Consider the following 22985-nt stretch of genomic DNA (forward strand, 5'->3'; position numbering starts at 1 on the left):
AGAAGTTGAGTTGAGGATAACAAGCCAGCAGAAGAGATTGAGAAGGACTGGACGGTAAACGGGCTGGCCCTAAACCTGACTCCTCTCCAGGGCCGTGCAGGGTCCAGCCTCAGTGTCCTTACTGGGGTCCTGCTTTCAGTGCTCCTGGCTGTATGTGCATGGGACTTGGTTTAAAACGGGAGGACAACAAGGACTTTGTGTGCTAAGGGTTAGATTTCTCTTTCTGTTCATTTCAAGGTGGAGCTTTAAGGAGATAGGTTCAGATACAGAGACATTCAAAGAGTGTTTGGAGCCGGCCCTTCTCTTCCCATTTCATATGGCCCACCTCCTTCTTCCTATCAGGAGGGAGTAATAGAAAGGAATGGGGATGCGGTTCAGAGAGCAGGAGAAAAGAATAGAAAATAATGGAAGAAGGTAGGGGATGGGGGTGGGTACCAGCGGGGAGAGGGACAGATCAGCTCTACAGGTAAAAAATGAATCAAAACACTGAAAACAGGGATCTACATAAAGAAGTCTCTTCCTATGAATTTCTCGTTGACATAGCTGTAGGAAGGATGCTCAGGGGAATAGAGAATGAAAACATACATGTATTTTGTAGTAGGTAAATTTATTTTGTCAATTCACACTGCCCCCAAACTCCCCCGAATGGAAATAATCTTGACATACAGGCCAGAAAAAATAGCAGCCTTAGACTTTTATTTAGGAAGAATTGGAAAGTGTTTGGGTGTGTGCCCCTGTTATTTAACAAATAAGAACAATGATTATTAAATTGTCTTGAATAAATACAGCACATTTAGCAAATGGTCCTTTGGATCCTTATAAAGTGAAGAGTTAAGGGAGGCAGAGATATAGGGCAGGGAAGGAATGAGAATTGAGTCAATAGACATAAGAGCCCCAGGACATCAGGATATACACACATGAGCATGTTTATCACCTAAGGATTCACACTGGGCAAACTAGGATACAAAGCAAGCACTCATCAACTGGGGAATGACTGGAGACATTGTGGCACAGCCATTCCATGGATTATTATGCAATCATTACCAAGCACGAGTTATGTCTATAGGGTCTGATTTAGGGGGACCTTCAAAATATGCTATTATTAAGTGAGGAAAGCAAATTGCAGAGAGGGGACAGTATATGGTCTCATTTGCATGTTGGGGGTCAGGGCACGGGAGGGAAGATAAGAGGTTGTGATCCCATATTTATTTGTATGCCTACTTGACATTGCCACCTGGATGTCTCATAGGTATTTCATCCTTAAATGGCATCACCATGCACTCGGGTATTCAAGTGAAATAAAAATGGAGAGCACCCTTATTTCCTTCCTCTCCCACTCCCACATCTTCCTCTGGACGCTGTCTCATCCTTCAGCCACTCCTATCACCTCTACCTCCCAAACACCACTTGAACCTCTCCAACTTCACTGGAGTCCACCATTAAGCCTCTCATGGGATCCTGCCAAGCCTCCTAACTGTTCTCCCACTTCCACCAAACTTCCTTGTCCATCCAGTTGCCAGACTGATCTTTCAGAAAAATGAATGGTGCCTTTTGCCTCCCCTACTCAAAACCCCAGAAGGCTTCCCACTTCACTTGGACTAAAAGGCAAACTCCTCAACATGACTTAAATATAATGAGCTGCATGACCTGGCCCTTGCCAACCTCCCCATTCTCACCTTTCTCTATCCTGGTCATTGTGAGCCTTCTTAGAATATTCTGACTACTCCATGATCCAATCTCCATCCTTCCTGCGGGCTTCCACCTACCTCAAACTGTCTTTCTCCATCTTTTTAAAATAGTTAACAGGTTTTTAAACATACAAAATATTATAGTGGGTCACAGAACATGCCCCCAAGTACACATCACTCAAACTGAAAAAAATAAAACATTTGTCCTATTTTTGTATCAGTTGGTTAGATTTTTAGGATAATAAAAAAACACAAAATACAGCTACCATCCCCTTTGGAGCCCGCCCCCCCCAATCCCATTCTCCTTGCCACCCCGCATAGGGCACAAACCTTGGTTACTTCTGGGTGTGATTAAAGGCAGGATACAAGTAAGTCCTCAGTTTCTCTCTCTAATTTCTTTTTCTCTCTCTGTCTCTTTTCCCTTACTCCTTTCATGAGAATTTCTCTGACCCTTTGTTATTTGTCTCTCAGAAACAGACAGGGTCCACAAAAGGGAACATGATTGGTGATATTTGGGCTCAGGATGGTCGTGAGAAATGAAGAAGCCTATACTCCTAGCAGTCCTTGTATGTCCCTGGATTCCTGGGCTTAAATTCCTCAAAGAACATGGGCCTTGGAGTCAAGTGGACTCTCTTGTAGGCAGAGTTCCAGAGCAAAACACTTAACCGCTCTGAGCCTCGGTTTGTGCTTTGAGTATGAATTTCAGAAATTGTAATTAAGGTTCTTAGGAATTTTTTAAATAACAAGTAGTTTTGCCCAACCCTACTTAGGAACCAAGAACAGAGGGCTGACTGATGGTTTTTACATAGAATTTCAGATACTTTTCTCTCTGGGAACCAATTCTCCTCCCAACGTATGCTTAAAACTTTAATGACCTTCTTTGTCATAATCTTAGGCAGTTTACAGGCATGACCTTATAAAAATATACCGTAGGTATATCCCCAGTCCATGACTTACTAGCTATGCTTACCTTGGTCAAGTTGCTTTGCCTTTTTTGTTTGTTTCCTTAGCTTTGGAGTCCTCATCTGTACAAAGGGATGCATATTTGTAAGGACAAAAAGACGTGATAATGTTTGGAAAATGCTTTTCACAGTGCCTGGTATGCATTCAGTGCCCAACACAAGGGACTCCTTATTAATGTCAGTTCCCTCTGTCCTGAGTATATCCTTGTTCAGCTGGTTTTTGAAGGCCCAGTGTCTCTCCTTTCTGGTGTCCAAGGAAGCTTGGCACTTTCTCTCTAACCAGGAGCAAGGTGTCAGTTCAGAGGGAGTCTGATCCTCTGGGTTATATCCTAGGTTATGGCTGGATTTTACTCTAGGCAAGTGCCTGATTCTCTGGCCTGAACTCACCTAACTTACACTCGCATTCAGGTTTTCCTTCGTTCTCCTGACCTTAGGACCTTTTTTTGACCCATTTATTTATCTTCCCTGAGATCCAAGGACCTTGCAAGTCAACACATGAAAGAATGCCATTTTCTGTACTCAAGAAACCTCCCTAGAAGATTTGATAATACTGTCTCATAGAATGGGGTGTTGAGTCAGGAGTTGAATTTTCCCTCAGCTGCTATTCATCCCTTTGAGCACCCTTTTTTGGGACCATATGGGAGATAAATTACTATGAGGCAGTACGTTCCTTCAAGTTCTTTCCTATAGGACACTTGAATGCATTTTCACGTGTTCATGATGTCTCTGGAACTCTCCTACCAACATTCATGATTGTGCTAAGACACATTCATGGGTTATTGGCATATGAGTAGCTGATCTTCATTACCATGAGTTGCTGAGCAATTTAAGTTTTCACTGTGTATAATAGATGTAAGATGAAATCTCCTTCCATGTGGTAAAGCCTTGGTAAAGTCACGATGATTAGCTTTGGGACCTCCTTCCATACACACCATCTTTTAGAAACCATGCTCAAAAATAAAAATTGCTCTTACTGAAAGGAAGTCACGCACATGGTAAATAAAATAGTGGTGACCAGAAAGTACAAACGAGCTTGTGATAAAAGGCAAAGGTCTGACACCCCATCACTTCCCACTCCCCCGTTGTGCTTCCCAGGGTAGATCATTTCAATAATTCCCGCTTGCACTGTTTTGGCAGTTACCGTATTACAGCTAAATAAAGTGCTTAATCTGCTATTTCACATCATCCATCAACTTTAGCCATCATCAAGTGACCACATTCTTCTTACAGAAGAGAATTTAACTCATTCACTGTGTCTTCATTCTGCCCTCACTTTCTTTCTCTCAGATTTTATACTTTCTTTTGATTTTTAGTTTCTCTATTGATGACTCTAGTAACTTTAAATAATGTACTTAACCCTCAGTTCCTTGCATACACCTTAGTCACTTTAACTTTTCTTTTCTTTTTCTATAAAATGAGGATATTACCACTTCTATCCTTCCCTTCCTTCAATCTCTCTTCCTCATTTCTACATCCTCTTCTTACCAGGTTCATTATTATTTACATCCATTTTTGGACACCTTAAAAACATTTTCTGCTTTGAAAAGCAGTACAAGTTCTTTTACTTTTTAATGAATCTCTAATAATTTTGATCATAGGTCCACATTTCTTCACTGAGTGTAGGTTGGACCAGAGAAGGAGATTAAATCCTGGTGTCAAGTCCAAATCCTCTCTATATCTTTATTCCAGTCATTTCTGAAAGGACTGCCAAATTTGAGTTTGACTTATATGTGATCTATGCATCAAACATTCTCTCTCTCTCCTTCTCTCTCTCTCTCTCTCTCTCTCTCTCTCTCTCTCTCTCTCTCTCTCTCCCTCTCCCTCTCTCTCTCTCTCTCTCTCTCTCTCTCTCTCTCTCTCTCTCTCTCACACACACACACACACACACACACAAACACCCAAACAATTAAATGGTTGCCAGGCAATTGATCATTAAACCACTTAATCTTATAACAATTTATAAAATGGGTGTCCTTATAATCTCTATTTTATACCTGGGAAAATTTGGTAGCAAGGACCTAAATAACAGGCAAGGTCTCATATAGTGTAAGTGGTAGAGCCTGGAATTGATTCAAAGGCAGGCAGTCTTGTTCCAGAATTGGTCCTGGTGACCACCATGTTATTCCTCAATAAGTTTCTCTCTTTCAGTTTATCAGAATCTGTAACTATTGACAAATTAACCCATGCTGTTAAAACAGGTGGAACAGCTCACAGATGTATGAATAGTGGTTGACAATCAATCACCCTACTTTCAAAACCCCCACCAATCACAGACATCAGAGGTTACAGAGAACAAAGTTACCTGATTGATTTTTTTTTAAAACTTTCCTCAGGTTCATAGAAATCTCTAAAAGCAGACTGACCCTATCCTGAGTAGATATTCTTTTATTTTGTCAAAAAAAGATTACAATTTTCTGTGACTTGCTACATTCACAGAGCAGGTTAACACACGTAGATTAAATTAATTTTGTTATATTAAAATCTGCACTAGGGGAAAAACTGGAATTTATGCAACAATGCCCTGATTGCTTCAAGTGTTTCATTTAAAATTTTTGCAGACAGGAAGAAAAAAGTCATTTTTACATTTACTCTCCTTTCTGTAGTGCATCTTTTTATTCTCAGCCTGCTTTTAAGTATTTAAATGTGTTTTTGTTTTTAAAGCAGTTAATTAATGGTGTGCATTAGTGACATTTTTTTGTTATATTTTTTTTACATCTTTATTGGAGTATAATTGCTTTACAATGGTGTGTTAGTTTCTGCTTTATAACAAAGTGAATCAGCTATACATAAACATATATCCCCAAATCTCCTCCCTCTTACGTCTCCCTCCCACCCTCCCTATCCCACCCCTCTAGGTGGACACAAATCACCGAGCTGACTTTCCTATGCTACGTGGCAGCTTCCTACTAGCTATCTATTTTACATTTGTAAGTGTATGTATGTCCATAGCACTCTCTCACTTCATCCCAGCTTACCCTCCCCATCCCCGTGTCCTCAAGTCCATTCTCTAGGTATCTGTCTTCATTCTTGTCCTGGCCCTAGGTTCTTCAGAAACATTTTTTATTTTATTACTAGATTCCGTATATATGTGTTACCATATGGTATCTGTTTTTCTCTTTCTGACTTACTTCATTCTGTATGACAGACTCTAGGTCCATCCAACTCACTACAAATAATTCAATTTCTTTTTTTTATGGCTGAGTAATATTCCATTGTATATATGTGCCACATCTTCTCTAACCATTCATCTGTCGATGGACACTTAGGTTGCTTCCATGTCCTGGCTATTGTAAATAGAGCTGCAATGAACATTATGATGCATGACTTTTTTGAATTATGATTTTCTCACTGTATATGTCCAGTAGTGGGTTTGCTGGATCGTATGGTAGTTCTATTTTTAGTTTTTAAAGGAACCTCCATACTGTTCTACATAGTGGCTGTATCAGTTTACATTCCCACCAATAGTGCGAGAGGGCTCCCTTTTCTCCACACCTTCTCCAGGATTTATTGTTTGTAAATTTTTCGATGATGGCCATTGTGACCAGTGTGAGGAGATACCTCATTGTAGTTTTGATTTGCGTTTCTCTAATGATTAGTGATATTGAGCATCCTTTCATGTATTTGTTGGTAATCTGTGTATCTTCTTTGGAGAAATGTCTACTTAGGTCATCTGCCCATTTTTGGATTGGGCTGTTTGTTTTTTTGATATTGAGCTGCATGAGCTGCCTGTATATTTTGGAGACTAATCCTTTGTCAGTTGCTCCATTGGGAAATATTTTCTCCCATTCTGTGGGTTGCCTTTTTGTCTTGTTTCTAATTCTGTGCAAAATGCCATTGGTAGTTTGATAGGGATTGCATTGAATCTGTAGATTGCTTTTGGTAGTAGAGTCATTTTCACAGTGTTGATTCTTCCAGTCAAAGAACATGGTATATCTCTCCATCTGTTTGTATCATGTATAATTTCTTTCATCAGTGTCATAGTTTTCTGCATACAGGTTTTCTGTCTCCTTAGGTAGGCTTATTCCTACGTATTTTATTCTTTTTGTTGCAATGGTAAATGAGAGTGTTTCCTTAATTTCTCTTTCAGATTTTTCATCATTAATGTATAGGAATTTTATATCCTGCTACTTTACCAAATTCATTGATTAGCTCTAGTAGTTTTCTGGTAGCATGTTTGGGACTATCTATGCATAGCATCATGCCATCTGCAAACAGTGACAGTTTAATTTCTTCTTTTCCGATTTGGATTCCATTGATTTCTTTTTCTTCTCTGATGGCTGTGGCTAAAACTTCCAAAACTATGTTGAATAATAGTGGTGAGAGTGGGCAACCTTGTCTTCTTCCTGATCTTAGTGGAAATGGTTTCAGTTTTTCACCATTGAGAACGATGTGGGCTGTGGATTTGTCATATATGGCCTTTATTATGTTGAGGTAAGTTCCCTCTGTGCCTACTTTCTGGAGGGTTTTTATTATAAATGGGTGTTGAATTTTGTCGAAAGCTTTTTCTGCATCTATTGAGATGATCATATGGTTTTTCTCCTTCAATTTGTTAATATGGTTTATCACATTGATTGATTTGCGTATATTGAAGAATCACTGTTTTCCTGGGGTAAACCCCATTTGATCATGGTGGATGATCCTTGAATGTGCTGTTGGATTCTGTTTGCTAGTATTGTGTTGAGGATTTTTCATCTATGCTCCTCAGTGATATTGGTCTGTAGTTTTCTTTTTTTGTGACATCTTTGTCTGGTTTTGGAATCAGGGTGATCGTGGCCTCATAGAAGGATTTAGGGAGTGTTCCTCCCTCTGCTATATTTTGGAAGAGTTTGAGAAGGATAGGTGTTAGCTCTTCACTAAATGTTTGATAGAATTCACCTGTGAAGGCATTCGGTCCTGGGCTTTTGTTTGTTGGAAGAATTTTAATCACAGTCTCAATTTCAGTGCTTGTGATTGGTCTGTTTATATTTTCTATTTCTTCCCAGTTCAGTCTCGGGCAGTTGTGCTTTTCTAAGAATTTGTCTATTTCCTCCACTTGTCCATTTTATTGACATAGAGTTGCTTGTAGTAATATCTCATGATCTTTTGTATTTCTGCAGTGTCAGTTGTTACTTCTCTCTTTTCATTTCTAATTCTATTGATTTGAGTCTTCTCTCATTTTATCTTGATGACTCTGGCTAGTGGTTTATCAATTTTGTTTATCTTCTCAAAGAGGAAGCTTTTTGTTTTATTGATCTTATCTATTGTTTCCTTCATTTCTTTATCATTTATTTCTGATCTGATCTTTATGATTTCTTTCCTTTGGCTAACTTTGGGTTTTTTTTGCTATTCTTTCTCTAATTGCTTTGGCTGTAAGGTTAGGTTGTTTATGTGAGATATTTCTTGTTTCTTGAGGTAGGATACTACTGCTGTAAACTTCCCTCTTAGAACTGCTTTTGCTGCATCCCATAGGTTTCGGGTCATTGTGTTTTCATGGTCATTTGTTACTAAGTGTTTTTTTATTTCCTTTTTGATTTCTTCAGTGATCTCTTGGTTCTTTACTAGTGTATTGTTTAGCCCCCATATGTTTTTATTTTTGACAGATTTTTTCCTGTAATTGATATCTAATCTCATAGTGTTGTGGTCAGAAAAGATACTTGATATGATTATAATTTTCTTAAATTTGCTAAGGCTTGATCTGTGACCCAAGATACAATCTATCCTGGATAATGTTCCATGAGCACTTGACAAGAATGTGTATTCTGTTGTTTTTGGATGGAATGTCCTATAAATATCAATTAAGTCCATCTTGTTTAATGTATCATTTAAAGCTTGTGTTTTCTTATTAAGTTTCTGTCTGCATGATCTGTCCATTTAAGGAAGTGGAGTGTTAAAATCCCCCACTACGATTGTGTTACTGTCAATTTCACCTTTTTATGGCTGTTAGCATTTTCCTTATGTATTGGGGTGCTCCTATGTTGGGTGCATAAATATTTACAATTGTTATATCTTCTTCTTGGATCGATCCCTTGATCATTTTGTAGTGTCCTTCCTTATCTCTTGTAATAGTCTTTATTTTAAAGTCTATTTTGTCTGATATGAGAATTGCTAGCCCAGCTTTCTTTTGATTTCCATTTGCATGGAATATCTTTTTCCATCCTCACACTTTCAGTCTGTATGTGTCCCTTGATCTGAACTGGGTCTCTTGTAGACATTCATTCAGTCTATGTGTTTTGGTTGGAGCACTTAATCCATTTACATTTAAGGTATTTATTGATATGTATTTTCCTATTACCATTTTCTTAATTATTTTGCGTTTGTTACTGTAGGTCTTTTACTTGTCTTGTGTTTCCTGCCTATAGAAGTTCCTTTAGGATTTGTTTTAAAGCTGGTTTGGTGGTGCTGAATTCTCTTAGCTTTTTCTTGTCTGTAAAGTTTTTAATTTCTCCACCAAATCTGAAGGAGATTCTTGCTGGATAGAGCAACCTTGGTTGTAGGTTTTTCCTCCTTCATCACATTAAATATGTACTGCCCCTCCCTTCTGGCTTGCAGAGTTTCTGCTGAAAGATCAGCTGTTAACCTTATGGGGATTCCCTTGTATGTTATTTGTTGCTTTCCCCTCGCTGCTCTTAATATTTTTTCTTTGTATTTAATTTTTGACCATTTGATTAATATGTGTCTTGGCATGTTTCTTCTTGGATTTATTCTGTTGGGACTCTCTGTGCTTCCTGGACTTGAATGACTATTTCCTTTCCCATATTAGGGTAATTTTCAACTTTAATCTCTTCAAATATTTTCTCAGTCCCTTTCTTTTCCTTTTCTTCTTCTGGTACCCCTATAATTCGAGTGTTGGTGCATTTAGTGTTGTCCCAGAAGTCTCTGAGACTGTCCTCAATTCTTTTCGTTCTTTTTTCTTTAGTCTGCTCTGTGGTAGTTATTTCCACTATTTTATCTTCCAGGTCACTTTTCCGTTCTTCTGCCTCAGTTATTCTGCTATCGTTACCTTGTAGAGAATTTAAAATTTCATTTATTGTGTTGTTCATCATTGTTTGTTTGCTCTGTAGTTCTTCTAGGTCCTTGTTAGACGTTTTTTGTATTTTCTCCATTGTATTTACAAGATTTGGATCATCTTTATTATCATTACTCTGAATTATTTTTCAGGTAGACTGCCTATTTCCTCTTCATTTGTTTGGTCTAATGGGTTTTTTCCTTGATCCTTCATCTGCTGCATATTTCTCTGTCTTCTCATTTCACTTAACTTACTGTGTTTGGGGTCTACTTTTCACAGGCTGCGGGTTCGTTGTCCCCGTTGTTTTTCGTGTCTGCCCCCAGTGGCTAAGGTTGGTTCAGTTGGTTGTGGACCCTTCCTGGTGCAGGGGATTGTGGCCTGTGTTCTGAGGGATGAGGCTGGATCTTGTGTTTCTGGTGGACAGGACCACGTCCAGTGACGTGTTTTGAGGTGTCTGTGACGTTATTATGATTTCAGGCAGCCTCTCTGCTAATGGGTTGTGTTCCTGTCTTGCTAGTTGTTTGGCATAGGGTGTCCAGCACTGTAGCTTTATGGTCATTGAGTCAAGCTGGATTTTTGCATTGAGATGGAGATCTCTGAGAGAGCTTTCGCCTTTTGATATTATGTCGGGCTGGGAGGTCTCTGGTGGACAAATGTCCTGAACTCAGCTCTCCCACCTCAGAGGCTCAGGCCTGACACCCGGCCAGAGCACCAAGACCCTGTCAGCCACACTGCTCAGAAGAAAAGGGAGAAAAAATAGAAAGAAGGAAAGAAAAATAAAAGAAAGTTATTAAAATAAAAACGTATTATTAAAAATAAAAAGTAATTAAAAAAAGAAGAAAAGAAGGGAGCAACCAAACCAAAAACCAAATCCACCAACAATCACAAACACTAAAAACTATACTTAAAAATAAAATAAAGACAGAACCCTAGGACAAATGGTAAAAACAAAGTCATGCAGACAAAATCACACAAAGAAACATACACACTCATAAAAGGAGAAAAAGGAAATATATATATATATATATATTAGAAAAAAAGAAACACAGCAACGAAAGCAATAAACAAATGTACCAGTGATAATAAGCTCTAAATACTAAACTAAGATAAACATAAAACCGGAAACAAATTAGACGTAGAAAGCCAACCCCAAGTCTACAGTTGCTCCCAAAGTCCATCACATCAATTTTGGGATGATTCGTTGTCTATTCAGGTATTCCACAGATGCAGGGTACATCAATTTGATTGTGCAGATTTAATCCCCTGCTCCTGAGGCTGCTGGGAGAGATTTCCCTTTCTCTTCTTTGTTTGCACAGCTCCTGGAGTTCAGCTTTTGATTTGTCCCCGCCTCTGCTTGTAGGTCACCTGAGGACGTCTGTACCCCACCCAGACAGGACGGGGATAAATTAGCAGCTGATTAGGGGGCTCTGGCTCATTCAGGCCAGGGGGAGGGAGGGGTACGGAATGCAGGGTGAGCCTGTGGCGGCAGAGGCCAGCATGACATTGCAGCAGCCTGAGGCACAACGTGTGTTCTCCTGGGAAAGTTTTCCCTGGATCATGAGACCCTGGCAGTGGCATGCTGCACAGGCTCCCGGGAGGGGAGGTGTGGATAGTGACCTGTGCTTGCACACAGGCTTCTTGGTGGCTGCAGCAGCCGCCTTAGTGTCTCATGCCCGTCTCTGGTGTCCACCCTGATAGGCATGGCTCACGCCCGTCTCTGGAGCTCATTTAGGCAGTGCTCTGAATCCCCTCTCCTCACACACCATGAAACCTCTTGCCTCTTTGGCAGCTCCAGACCTTTTCCCGGACTCTCTCCTGGCCAGCTGTGGTGCACTAGCCCCCTTCAGGCTGTGTTCACATGGCCAACCCCAGTCCTTTCCCTGGGATCTGACCTCCAAAGCCCAAGCCTCAGCTCCCAGCCTCCACCCACCCTGGTATGTGGGCTGACAAACCTTTCAGGCTGGTGAGTGCTGGTTGGCACCAATCCTCTGTGCGGGCATCTCTCTGCTTTGCCCTCTGCACCCCTGTTGCTGAGCTCTGCTCCGTGGCTCTGAAACATCCCCTCCACCCACCCACCATCTCCGCCAGTGAAGGGGCTTCCTAGTATGTGGAAACTTTTCCTCTTCGCAGCTCCTTCCCAGAGGTGCAGGTCCCATCCCTATTCTTTTGTCTCTGTTTTTTCTTTTCCCCTACCCAGGTACGTGTGGAGTTTCTTGCCTTTTGGGAAGTCTGAGGTCTTCTGCCAGCATTCAGTAGGTGTTCTGTAGGAGCTGTTCCACATGTAGATGTATTTTTGATGTATTTGTGGGGAGGAAGGTGATCTCCACATCCTACTCTTCCGCCATCTTGAAGCTATCTCCTTAGTGAGACTTTTATTCTGTATCCCTCTTGGAATTCATAGGCCTTCTTGGAGCTGTGGGTTAATAGTTTTGCCTCATATTTGGAACATTTTCTACCATTAAATGCTCAAATATTTTTCTGTCCCTTCCTCACTTCCTCTTTTTTCTTCAGTGACAACAATTACATGTAGGTTTGGTGACTTGATGTTGTCCCACAGGTCAAGGAGGCTCTTTCTGTTTTTGTTTGTTTGATTTTTAAATGCTTTATTGAGGTATAACTGACATACAAGAAAATGCACATGTTTAAAGTACACAATTTGATATGTTTGGCACTTGACCCATGAAATTATGTCCAGAATTAAGAAACAATTCCTTGTGCCCCTTGCAACCCCTCCCCCTGATTCTCCCTGACACTTCCCTCCCCACCACCAGGAACAAGCACTATTACTTTCCATTTTCTAGAATTTTTCACAACTTATGATTGTCACACACACACACACACACACATGCATGCACTCACATGTGCACATACATCATGACATGAACTTTTCTTGGTCTGGCTTCTTTCAATCAGAGTAATTATTTTGAGATTCACCCATGCATCAGTAGTTCATTACAATTTATTGCAAACTAGTATTCCATTTTGTAGATGTACAGCCGTTTATTTATGCCTTCACCTGCCGACAGACTTTTGGGATGTTTCTAATTTTTGGTTATTGCATATAAAGCTGCCATGAGCATCCATGTAGAACTTTTGTGTGGGTGTATGGTTTCATTTGGCTTTGGTAAATACCTAGGAATGGAAAGGCTGTGTAATATGGTAGGTATGTATTTAACTTTTCAATGAACTACAAAAATAGCTTTGCAAAGTGGTTGTGCATTTTACATTTCCATAGTGGTATACAATGGTTCCAATTCCTTCAAATCCTAGCCCATACTTGCTATGGAGAGTCTTTTTAAATCTTAGCCATTCTAAGAGTTGTGTAGTGCTATCAAATTGTGGTTTTTAGCTGTAACTCTCTAATGACCAGGGATGTTGAACATGTGCTCATGTGCTTATTTCCCATCTGTGGATGAATGGTGAAGTATCTGTTCTAGTCTTTTGTCCACTTTTAACTCGGTTGTATGTATTCTTAATATTGAGTTTTGAAAGTTCTCTCTATATGTTCTGGATAACTGCCCTTGATCAGATTTATTTATGTTCTTTCTGAGAATACTTGGCCCAACACAAGGTCAGAACAGGTTTTCTTCTAAAGCTTACCTTTAGGTCTGTCATCCATTTTGAGTCCATTTTTGCTGATATATAGTAAGAGATATTAATGCTCATATTTGAGGGATAGGAATATCCAACGTTGCTAGCACCACTTCTTGAAAAGACAATCCTTTCTACACTGAACTGCCTTTCTAACTATGTCAAAAATGAGTTGTCCTTATGCGGGTGGGTTTAGTTCTGCATTATCTATTCTGTTCCAGTGGTCCATTTGTCCATGTTCATGCCAAAATCACAGTGTTGTGATGACTATCGCTTTACAGTAAGTCTTGAAATAAGGTACTGTTAACTCTCCAAATTTGTTCATCTTTCTTAAGGTTATATTGGCTGCTTCTGGTCCTTTGTATTCCCATGTGAAATTTAAAATATTCTTGAAATTTAAAATTTCTACCAAAAAAAGATCCCTTCTGGAATTTTCAGTGGGTTTGTGTTGAGTCAATTTGGGAAGAACTGACATGGTAACTACATTGAATCTTCTGAACAATGAGCATGGACTATCTCTCCATTTATTTAAGTCTCCTTTGATTTCTCTCAACAGCAGTTTCACGGCATATAGCTTGAAGGTGTTAGCCCTGAGTATCTCATATTTTCTGTTGTGGTTATACATTTATTTTAATTTTTCACTGCCTGGTACGAGTACATACAAATACAATTAAGTTTTCTATATTGATATTGTATTATATCCTCCAACCTGGCTAAACTGGCTTATGAGTCCAGTTCCTTTTTTTTGTGGGTTCCTTATGATTTTCTGTATATAAGACCATGACATCTTCAAAGAGAGATCATTTTACTTATTCCTTTCCAATCTGGGTGACTTTTATTTCTTTTTTTATCTTTTTTTCCCTGGCTAGACCCTCCCTCCATAAAAGTGGTGAGTGTGGACATCCATACCTTGATCTTGGGGGGCGGGGGCGAAATCATTCAGTGGCTCACCATTAAGTATGGTGTTAGCTGTTAGGTATTTTTCAGTGCTCATTATATCTGGCTGAGTAAGTTGCCTTCTCTTGCCAGTTTGGTGAGAGCTTTTATCATGAAATGGTGTTGGATTTTTTAAATGCTTTGTGAAGATGATGATATGGGTTTTTCTTTTCTCCTGAATTTGGTTTGTCAGCATGGTGAGTTACTCTCTGATTTTTGAAAATCTGGTGAACCTTGTATTCCAAACCCCAAGTGATAATGATGTATTAATTTTAAAATATATTTTGTATTTGACTTGCTGAAATATCATTTAGTAATTTTGCATCTTGTTCATGAGTGATGTTGGTCTACACTTTTCCTTTCTTGTAATGTCTTTTTCTGGTTTTGGTGTCAGAGTGATGTTGGCATCACCAAATGAGTATGAAAATTAAATTTAAATTAATGTGAAGTTTTCTGAAGGAGCTTATGTTAAAATGGTATTATTTCTTCCTTGAGTGTTTGGTAGCTTTCACCAGTAGAGCTATATGGAGTTTTCTTCGTGGGAAAATGTTTACTTGTGAATTAAATTTCCTTGGTAGATATAAGACTCTTCAGGTTATCCATTCTTACTGAATGAACTTTGGTAGTTTTTGTATTTCAAGAAACATGTCCATTTCATCTAAGTCGTCAGATTTATTGGCATAGAGTTGTTCACAGTATTTCTTTGTTATCATTTTAATATCTACAGACTCTGTCATGATGCCACCTGCCTCATTGTGAGGTTGGCAATTTGTGTCTTCTCTCTCTTTTCCCTGAACTGTTAACCTACAGGTTTATCAGGTACATTGATCTTCTCCAAGGAAATAGCTTTCTTTGCATTCATTTCCCCTATTGTCTTCCTCTTTCTGTTTTACTGATGTCTGCTCTGATCCTTACTATTTCCTTTCTTCTTTACTTTGGCTTGAATATGGCCTTACTTTGGCTTGAATTCTCCCTCCTTTCTTAAAATGGCATCTGAGGTCACTGATTTGAGGCATTTCTTCTTTTCTTTATATATAAAGAGTATTTCTTGCAGACATTTGCAAGCGTATTGCTGGGGTTTGTTTTTTTGGTGATAGCCTTTCAAAATCTTTGATGGATATTGAACTTTGAAAGTTTTAAGATTAATGGCATTTTCTGTATATTTTTATTTATTATTACTTAACTTATCTGTCCAATTTTCAAAGGTATTTTAAAACCTCCCACTCTAGTTCTTCTTGTGATTTTAAGATTTCTATGCTACTGGTTTCTGGGGTTTCTTGTTTTAATCCACCCTGACAATATGTGTTCGAACTGGTATATTTAGACCATTCACATTTAAAGTCATTATTATTACTATAAATTTTTACATCTTTATTGGAGTATAATTGTTTTACAATGGTGTGCCACTTTCTGCTTTATAACAAAGTGAATTAGTTACACATAAATACGTTACCATATCTCTTCCCTCTTGCGTCTCCCTCCCTCTCTCCCTCCCTATGCCAACCCTAAAGGCAGTCACAAAGCACCAAGCTGATCTCCCTGTGTTATGCGGCTGCTTCCCACTAGCTATCTACCTTAAGTTTGTAGTGGATATATGTCCATGCCACTCTCTCACTTTGTCACAGCTTCCCCTTCCCCTTCCCCATTTCCTCAAGTCCATTCTCTAGTAGGTCTGTATCTTTATTCCTGTCTTACCCCTAGATACATCATGACATCTTTTTTCTTAAATTCCATATATATGTGTTAGCATATGGTATTTGTCTTTCTCTTTCTGACTTACTTCACTCTGTATGACAGACTCTTGGTCCATCCACCTCATTACAAATAGCTCAATTTCGTTTCTTTTTACGGCTGAGTAATATTCCATTGTATATATGTGCCACATCTTCTTTTTTTTTTTTTTTTTTTGAGACAGGGATTTTTATTCTTTTTCTTTCAACTTTCTGTACCAAGTAGCTTTAGTGTCAACTTCTATATTTTATAAGTTTTAAACAGACGTAGGTTTTTATTACCTCTTTATTTTATTGATCTCAAGTCCAAACCCCATTTTTTAAATGTCAGAAAATATAATATTAACACCACAAAACTAAATATTGGTATTTAAAATTACTAGAAAACCATTACACTCTTAAATTTTACTTAGAAGATTTAAATGGGGAAAGTTTATTGGTCTATATAATTTTAGAATTTTACCTAGGTTTTTTTTTTTTAACATCTTTATTGGGGTATAATTGCTTTACAATGGTGTGTTAGCTTCTGCTTTATAACAAAGCGAATCAGTCATACATAAACATATGTTCCCATATGTCTTCCCTGTTGCGTCTCCCTCCCTCCCACCCTCCCTATCCCACCCCTCCAGGCTGTCACAAAGCACCGAGCCAATATCCCTGTGCCATGCGGCTGCTTCCCACTAGCTATCTACCTTACTACATTTGTTAGTGTGTATATGCCCATGACTCTCTCTTGCCCTGTCACAGCTCACCCTTCCCCCTCCTCATAACCTCAAGTCCGTTCGCTAGGAGGTCTGCGTCTTTATTCCTGCTTTACCCCTAGGTTCTTCATGACATTTTTTTTCTTAAATTCCATATATATGTGTTAGCATATGGTATTTGTCTTTTTCTTTCTGACTTACTTCACTCTGTATGACAGACTCTAGGTCTATCCACCTCATTACAAATAGCTCAATTTCGTTTCTTTTTATGGCTGAGTAATATTCCATTGTATATATGTGCCACATCTTCTTTATCCATTCATCTGATGACGGGCACTTAGGTTGTTTCCATCTCTGGGCTATTGTAAATAGAGCTGCAATGAACATTTTGGTACATGACTCTTTTTGAATTTTGGTTTTCTCAGGGTATATGCACAGTAGTGGTATTGCTGGGTCATATGGTAGTTGTATTTGTAGTTTTTTAAGGAACCTCCATACTGTTCTCCATAGTGGCTGTACCAATTCACATTCCCACCAGCAGTGCAAGAGTGTTCCCTTTTCTCCACACCCTCTCCAGCATTTATTGTTTCTAGATTTTTTGATGATGGCCATTCTGACTGGTGTGAGATGATATCTCATTGTAGTTTTGATTTGCATATCTCTAGTGATTAATGATGTTGAGCATTCTTTAATGTGTTTGTTGGCAGTCTGTATATCTTCTTCAGAGAAATGTCTATTTAGGTCTTCTGCCCATTTTTGGATTAGGTTGTTTGTTTTTATGTTATTGAGCTGCATGAGCTGCTTATAAATTTTGGAGATTAATTCTTTGTCACTTGCTTCATTTGCAAATATTTTCTCCCATTCTGAGGGTTGTCTTTTGGTCTTGTTTATGGTTTCCTTTGCTGTACAACAGCTTTCAAGTTTCATTAGGTTCCATTTGTTTATTTTTGTTTTTATTTCCATTTCTCTAGGAGGTGGGTCAGAAAGGATCTTGCTGTGATTTATGACGTAGAGAGTTCTGCCTATGTTTTCCTCTAAGAGTTTGACAGTTTCTGGCCTTACATTTAGGTTTTTAATCCATTTTGAGATTATTTTTGTGTATGGTGTTAGGGAGTGATCTAGTCTCATACCTTTACATGTACCTGTCCAGTTTTCCCATCACCAATTATTGAAGAGGCTGTACTTTCTCCACTATACATTCCTGCCTCCCTTATCAAAGATAAGGTGACCATATGTGTGTGGGTTTATCTCTGGGATTTCTATCCTGTTCCATTGATCTATCTTTCTGTTTTTGTGCCACTATCATACTGTCTTGATTACTGTGGCTTTGTAGTATAGTCTGAAGTCAGGGAGCCTGATTCCTCCAGCTCCATTTCTCGTTCTCAAGATTGCTTTGGCTATTCGGGGTGTTTTGTGTTTCCATACAAATTGTGAAATTTTTTGATCTAGTTCTGTGAAAAATGCCATTGGTAGTTTGATAGGGATTGCATTGAATCTGTAGATTGCTTTGGGTAGTAGAGTCATTTTCACAATGTTGATACTTATCCAAGAACATGGTATTTCTCTCCATCTATTTGTATCATCTGTAATTTATTTCATCAGTGTCTTATAATTTTCTGCATACAGGTCTTTTGTCTCCTTAAGTAGGTTTATTCCTAGATATTTTATTCTTTTTGTTGCAATGGTAAATGGGAGTGTTTTCTTGATTTCACTTTCGGATTTTTCATCATTAGTGTATAGGAATGAAAGAGATTTCTGTGCATTAATTTTGTATCCTGCTACTTTATCAAATTCATTGATTAGTTCTAGCAGTTTTCTGGTAGCATCTTTAGGATTCTCTATGTATAGTATCATGTCATCTGCAAACAGTGACAGCTTTATTTCTTCTTTTCTAATTTGGATTCCCTTTAGATCCTTTTCTTTTCTGATTGCTGTGTCTAAAACTTCCAAAATTATGTTGAATAAGGGTGGTGAGAATGGGCAACCTTGTATTGTTCCTGATCTTAGTGGAAGTGTTTTCAGTTTTTCACCATTGAGGACAATGTTGGCCGTGGGTTTGTCGTATATGGCCTTTATTATGTTGAGGAAAATTCCCTCTATGCTTACTTTCTGCAGGGTTTTTATTATAAATGGGTGTTGAATTTTGTCAAAAGCTTTCTCTGCATCTATTGAGAAGATCATATGGTTTTTCTCCTTCAATTTCTTAATATGGTGTATCACGTTGATTGATTTGCATATACTGAAGAATCCTTGCATTCCTGGAATAAACCCCACTTGGTGATGGTGTATGATCCTTTTAATGTGCTGTTGGATTCTGTTTCCTAGTATTTTCTTGCGGATATTTGCATGTATGTTCATCATGTATGTTCTTTCTTTGTGACATCCTTGTCCGGTTTTGGTGTCAAGGTGATGGTGGCCTCATAGAAGGAATTTGGGAGTGTTCCTCCCTCTGCTATATTTTGGAAGAGTTTAAGAAGGATAGGTGTTAGCTCTTCTCTAAATGTTTGATAGAATTCGCCTGTGAAGCCATCTGGTCCTGGGCTTTTGTTTGTTGGAAGATTTTTAATCACAGTTTCAATTTCAGTGCTTGTGATTGGTCTGTTCATATTTTCTATTTCTTCCTGATTCAGTCTTGGCAGGTTGTGCATTTCTAAGAATTTTCCATTTCTTCCAGGTTATCCATTTTATTGGCATAGAGTTGCTTGTAGTAATCTCTCATGTTCGTTTTTATTTCTGCAGTGTCAGTTGTTACTTCTCCTTTTTCTTTTCTAATTCTATTGATTTGAGTCTTCTGCCTTTTTTTCTTGATGAGTCTGGCTTACGGTTTATCTATTTTGTTTATCTTCTCAAAGAACCAGCTTTTAGTTTTATTGATCTTGGCTATCGTTTCCTTCATTTCTTTTTCATTTATTTCTGATCAGATTTTTATGAGTTCTTTCCTTCTGCTAACTTGGGGGTTTTTTGTTCTTCTTTCTCTAATTGCTTTAGGTGCAAGGTTAGGTTGTTTATTCAAGATGTTTCCTGCTTCTTAAGGTGGTCTTGTATTGCTATAAACTTCCCTCTTAGAACTGCTTTTGCTGCATCCCATAGGTTTTGGGTCGTTGTATCTCCATTGTCGTCTCTTTCTAGGTATTTTTTTATTTCCACTTTGATTTCTTCAGTGATCACTTCGTTATTAAGTAGTGTATTGTTTAGCCTCAATGTGTTTGTATTTTTTACAGATCTTTTCCTGTAATTTGTATCTAGTCTCATGGCGTTGTGGTCGGAAAAGATACTTGATACAATTTCAATTTTCTTAAATTTACCAAGGCTTGATTTGTGGCCCAGGATATGAACTATCCTGGAGAATGTTCCATGAGCACTTGAGAAAAAAGTGTATTCTGTTGTTTTTGGATGGAATGTCCTATAGATATCAATTAAGTCCATCTTGTTTAATGTATCATTTAAAGCTTGTGTTTCCTTATTTGTTTTCATTTTGGATGTTCTGTCCATTAGTGAAGGTGGGGTGTTAAAGACCTCTACTAGGAATGTGCTACTGTCAATTTCCCCTTTTACGGCTGTTAGTATTTGCCTTATGTATTGAGGTGCTCCTATATGGGGTGCATAAATATTTGCAATTGTTATATCTTCTTCTTTGATCGATCCCTTGATCATTATGTAGTGTCCTTCTTTGTCTCTTGTAATAGTCTTTATTTTAAAGTCTATTTTGTCTGATATGAGAATTGCTACTCCAGCTTTCTCTTGGTTTCCCTTTGCATGGAATATCTTTTTCCATCCCCTTACTTTCAGTCTTTATGTGTCTCTAGGTTTGAAGTGGCTGTCTTGTAGACAGCATATATATAGGCATTGTTTTTTTTATCCATTCAGCCAATATGTGTCTTTTGGTGGGAGCATTTATTCCATTTACTTTTAAGGTAATTATCGATATGTATGTTCCTATTCCCATTTTCTTAATTGTTTTGGGTTCGTTATTGTATGTCTTTTCCTTCTCTTGTGTTTCTTGCCTAGAGAAGTTCCTTTAGCATTTGTTGTAAAGCTGGTTTAGTGGTGCTGAACTGTCTCAGACTTTGCTTGTCTGTAAAGCTTTTAATTTCTCCATCAAATCTGAATGAGATCCTTGCTGGGTAGAGTAATCTTCGTTGCAGGTTTTTCTCCTTCATCACTTCAAATATGTCCTGCCAGTCCTTTCTGGCTTGCAGAGTTTCTGCTGAAAGATCAGCTCTTAACCTTATGGGGATTCCCTTGTGTGTTATTTGTTGTTTTTCCTGTGCTGCTTTTAATATGTTTTCTTTGTATTTAATTTTTGACAGTTTGATTAATATGTGTCTTGGCGTGTTTCTCCTTGGATTTATCTTGTATGGGACTCTCTGTGCTCCCTGAACTTGATTAACTATTTCCTTTCCCATATTAGGCAAGTTTTCAACTATAATCACTTCAAATATTTTCTCAGTCTCTTTCTTTTTCTCTTCTTCTTCTGGAACCCCTATAATTCGAATGTTGGTGCATTTAATGTTGTCCCAGATGTTTCTGAGACTCTCCTCAGTTATTTTCATTCTTTTACTTTATTCTGCTCTGCAATAGTTATTTCCACTATTTTATCTTCCCTGTCACTTATCCTTTCTTCTGCCTCAGTTATTCTGCTATTGATCCCTTCTAGAGTATTTTGAATTTCATTTATTGTGTTGTTCATCATTGCTTGTTTCATCTTTAGTTCTTCTAGGTCCTTGTTAAATGTTTCTTGCATTTTCTCTATTCTATTTCGAAGATTTTGGATCATCTTTACTATCATTATTCTGAATTCTTTTTCATGTAGACTGCTTATTTCCTCTTCATTTGTTAGGTCTTGCTCCTTTATCTGTGCTGTGTGTTTTTCTGTCTTCTCATTTTGCTTATCTTACTGTGTGTGGGGTATCCTTTTTGCAGGCTGCACGTTCATAGTTCCCATTGTTTTTGGTGTCTCTCCCCGGTGGCTAAGGTTGGTTCAGTGGGTTGTGTAAGCTTCCTGGTTGAGGGGACTAGTGCCTGTGTTCTGGTGGATGAGGCTGGATCTTGTCTTTCTGGTGGGCAGTTCCACGTTTGGTGGTGTGTTTTGGGGTGTCTGTGGACTTATTATGATTTTAGGCAGCCTCTCTGCTAATAGGTGGGATTGTGTTCCTGTCTTGCTAGTTGTTTGGCCTATGGTGTCCCACACTGTAGGTTGCTTGTCGTTGTGTGAATTTGGCTGCTGGTGTTGAGATGGAGATCTCTGGGAGATTTTCGCCATTTGATGTTATGTGGAGCTGGGAGGTCTCTTGTGGATCAGTGTCCTGAATTTGACTCTCCCACCTCAGAGGCACAGCACTGACTACTGGCTGCAGCATCAAGAGCCTTTCATTCACACGGCTCTGAATAAAAGAGAAAATGTAGAAAGAAAGAATTACTAGAAGTAGAAAAAAGAAAGAAAGAAAGAAAGCATAGAGAGAAAGAAAGCAAGAAGGAAAGAAAGAAGAAAAGAGTGAGGGAGGCAGGGTGGAAGGAAGGAAGGAGGGAAGGAAGGAAAGAAAGAAAGAAAGAAAGAATATAAAGTTAAATAAAGTAAGATAAAATATAATAAATTTATTAAAATAAAAAATAATTATTTAAAAAAACCGGACTGATAGAACCCTAGGACAAATGGTGGAAGCAAAGCTATACAGACAAAATCTCATACAGAAGCATACACATACACACTCACAAAAAGAGGAAAAGGGGAAAAAATCATAAATCTGGCTGTCAAAGTCCACCTCCTCAATTTGGGATGATTCGTTGTCTATTCATTTATTCCACAGATGCAGGGTACATCAAGTTGATTGTGGAGCTTTAATCCACTGCTTCTTAGGCTGCTGGGAGAGATTTCCCTTTCTCTTCTTTGTTCTCACAGCTCCTGGGGCTCAGCTTTGGATGTGGCCCTGCCTCTGCCTGTAGGTCGCCGGAGGGCGTCTGTTCTTCGCTCAGACAGGACGGGGTTAAAGGAGCAGCTGCTTCGGGGACTCTGGCTCACTAAGGCCGGAGGGAGGGAGGGGTACGGAGTGCGGGGCGAACCTGCAGTGGCAGAGGCTGGCGTGACCTTGCACCAGCCTGAGGCACGCTTTACGTTCTCCCGGGGAAGTTGTCCCTGGATCCCGGGACCCTGGCAGTGGCGGGCTGCCCAGGCTCCCCAGAAGGGGGGTGTGGACAGTGACCTGTGCTCGCACACAGGCTTCTTGGTGGCAGCAGCAGCAGCCTTAGCGTCTCATGCCTGTCTCTGTGGTCCACGCTGTTAGCCGCGGCTCACGCCCATCTCTGGAGCTCCTTTAAGCAGCACTCTTAATCCCCTCTCCTTGCGCACCAGGAAACAAAGAGGGAAGAAAAAGTCTCTTGCCTCTTCGGCAGGT

Source organism: Lagenorhynchus albirostris, chromosome X (genome assembly GCF_949774975.1).
Source record: "Lagenorhynchus albirostris chromosome X, mLagAlb1.1, whole genome shotgun sequence".
Lineage (NCBI taxonomy): Eukaryota > Metazoa > Chordata > Mammalia > Artiodactyla > Delphinidae > Lagenorhynchus > Lagenorhynchus albirostris.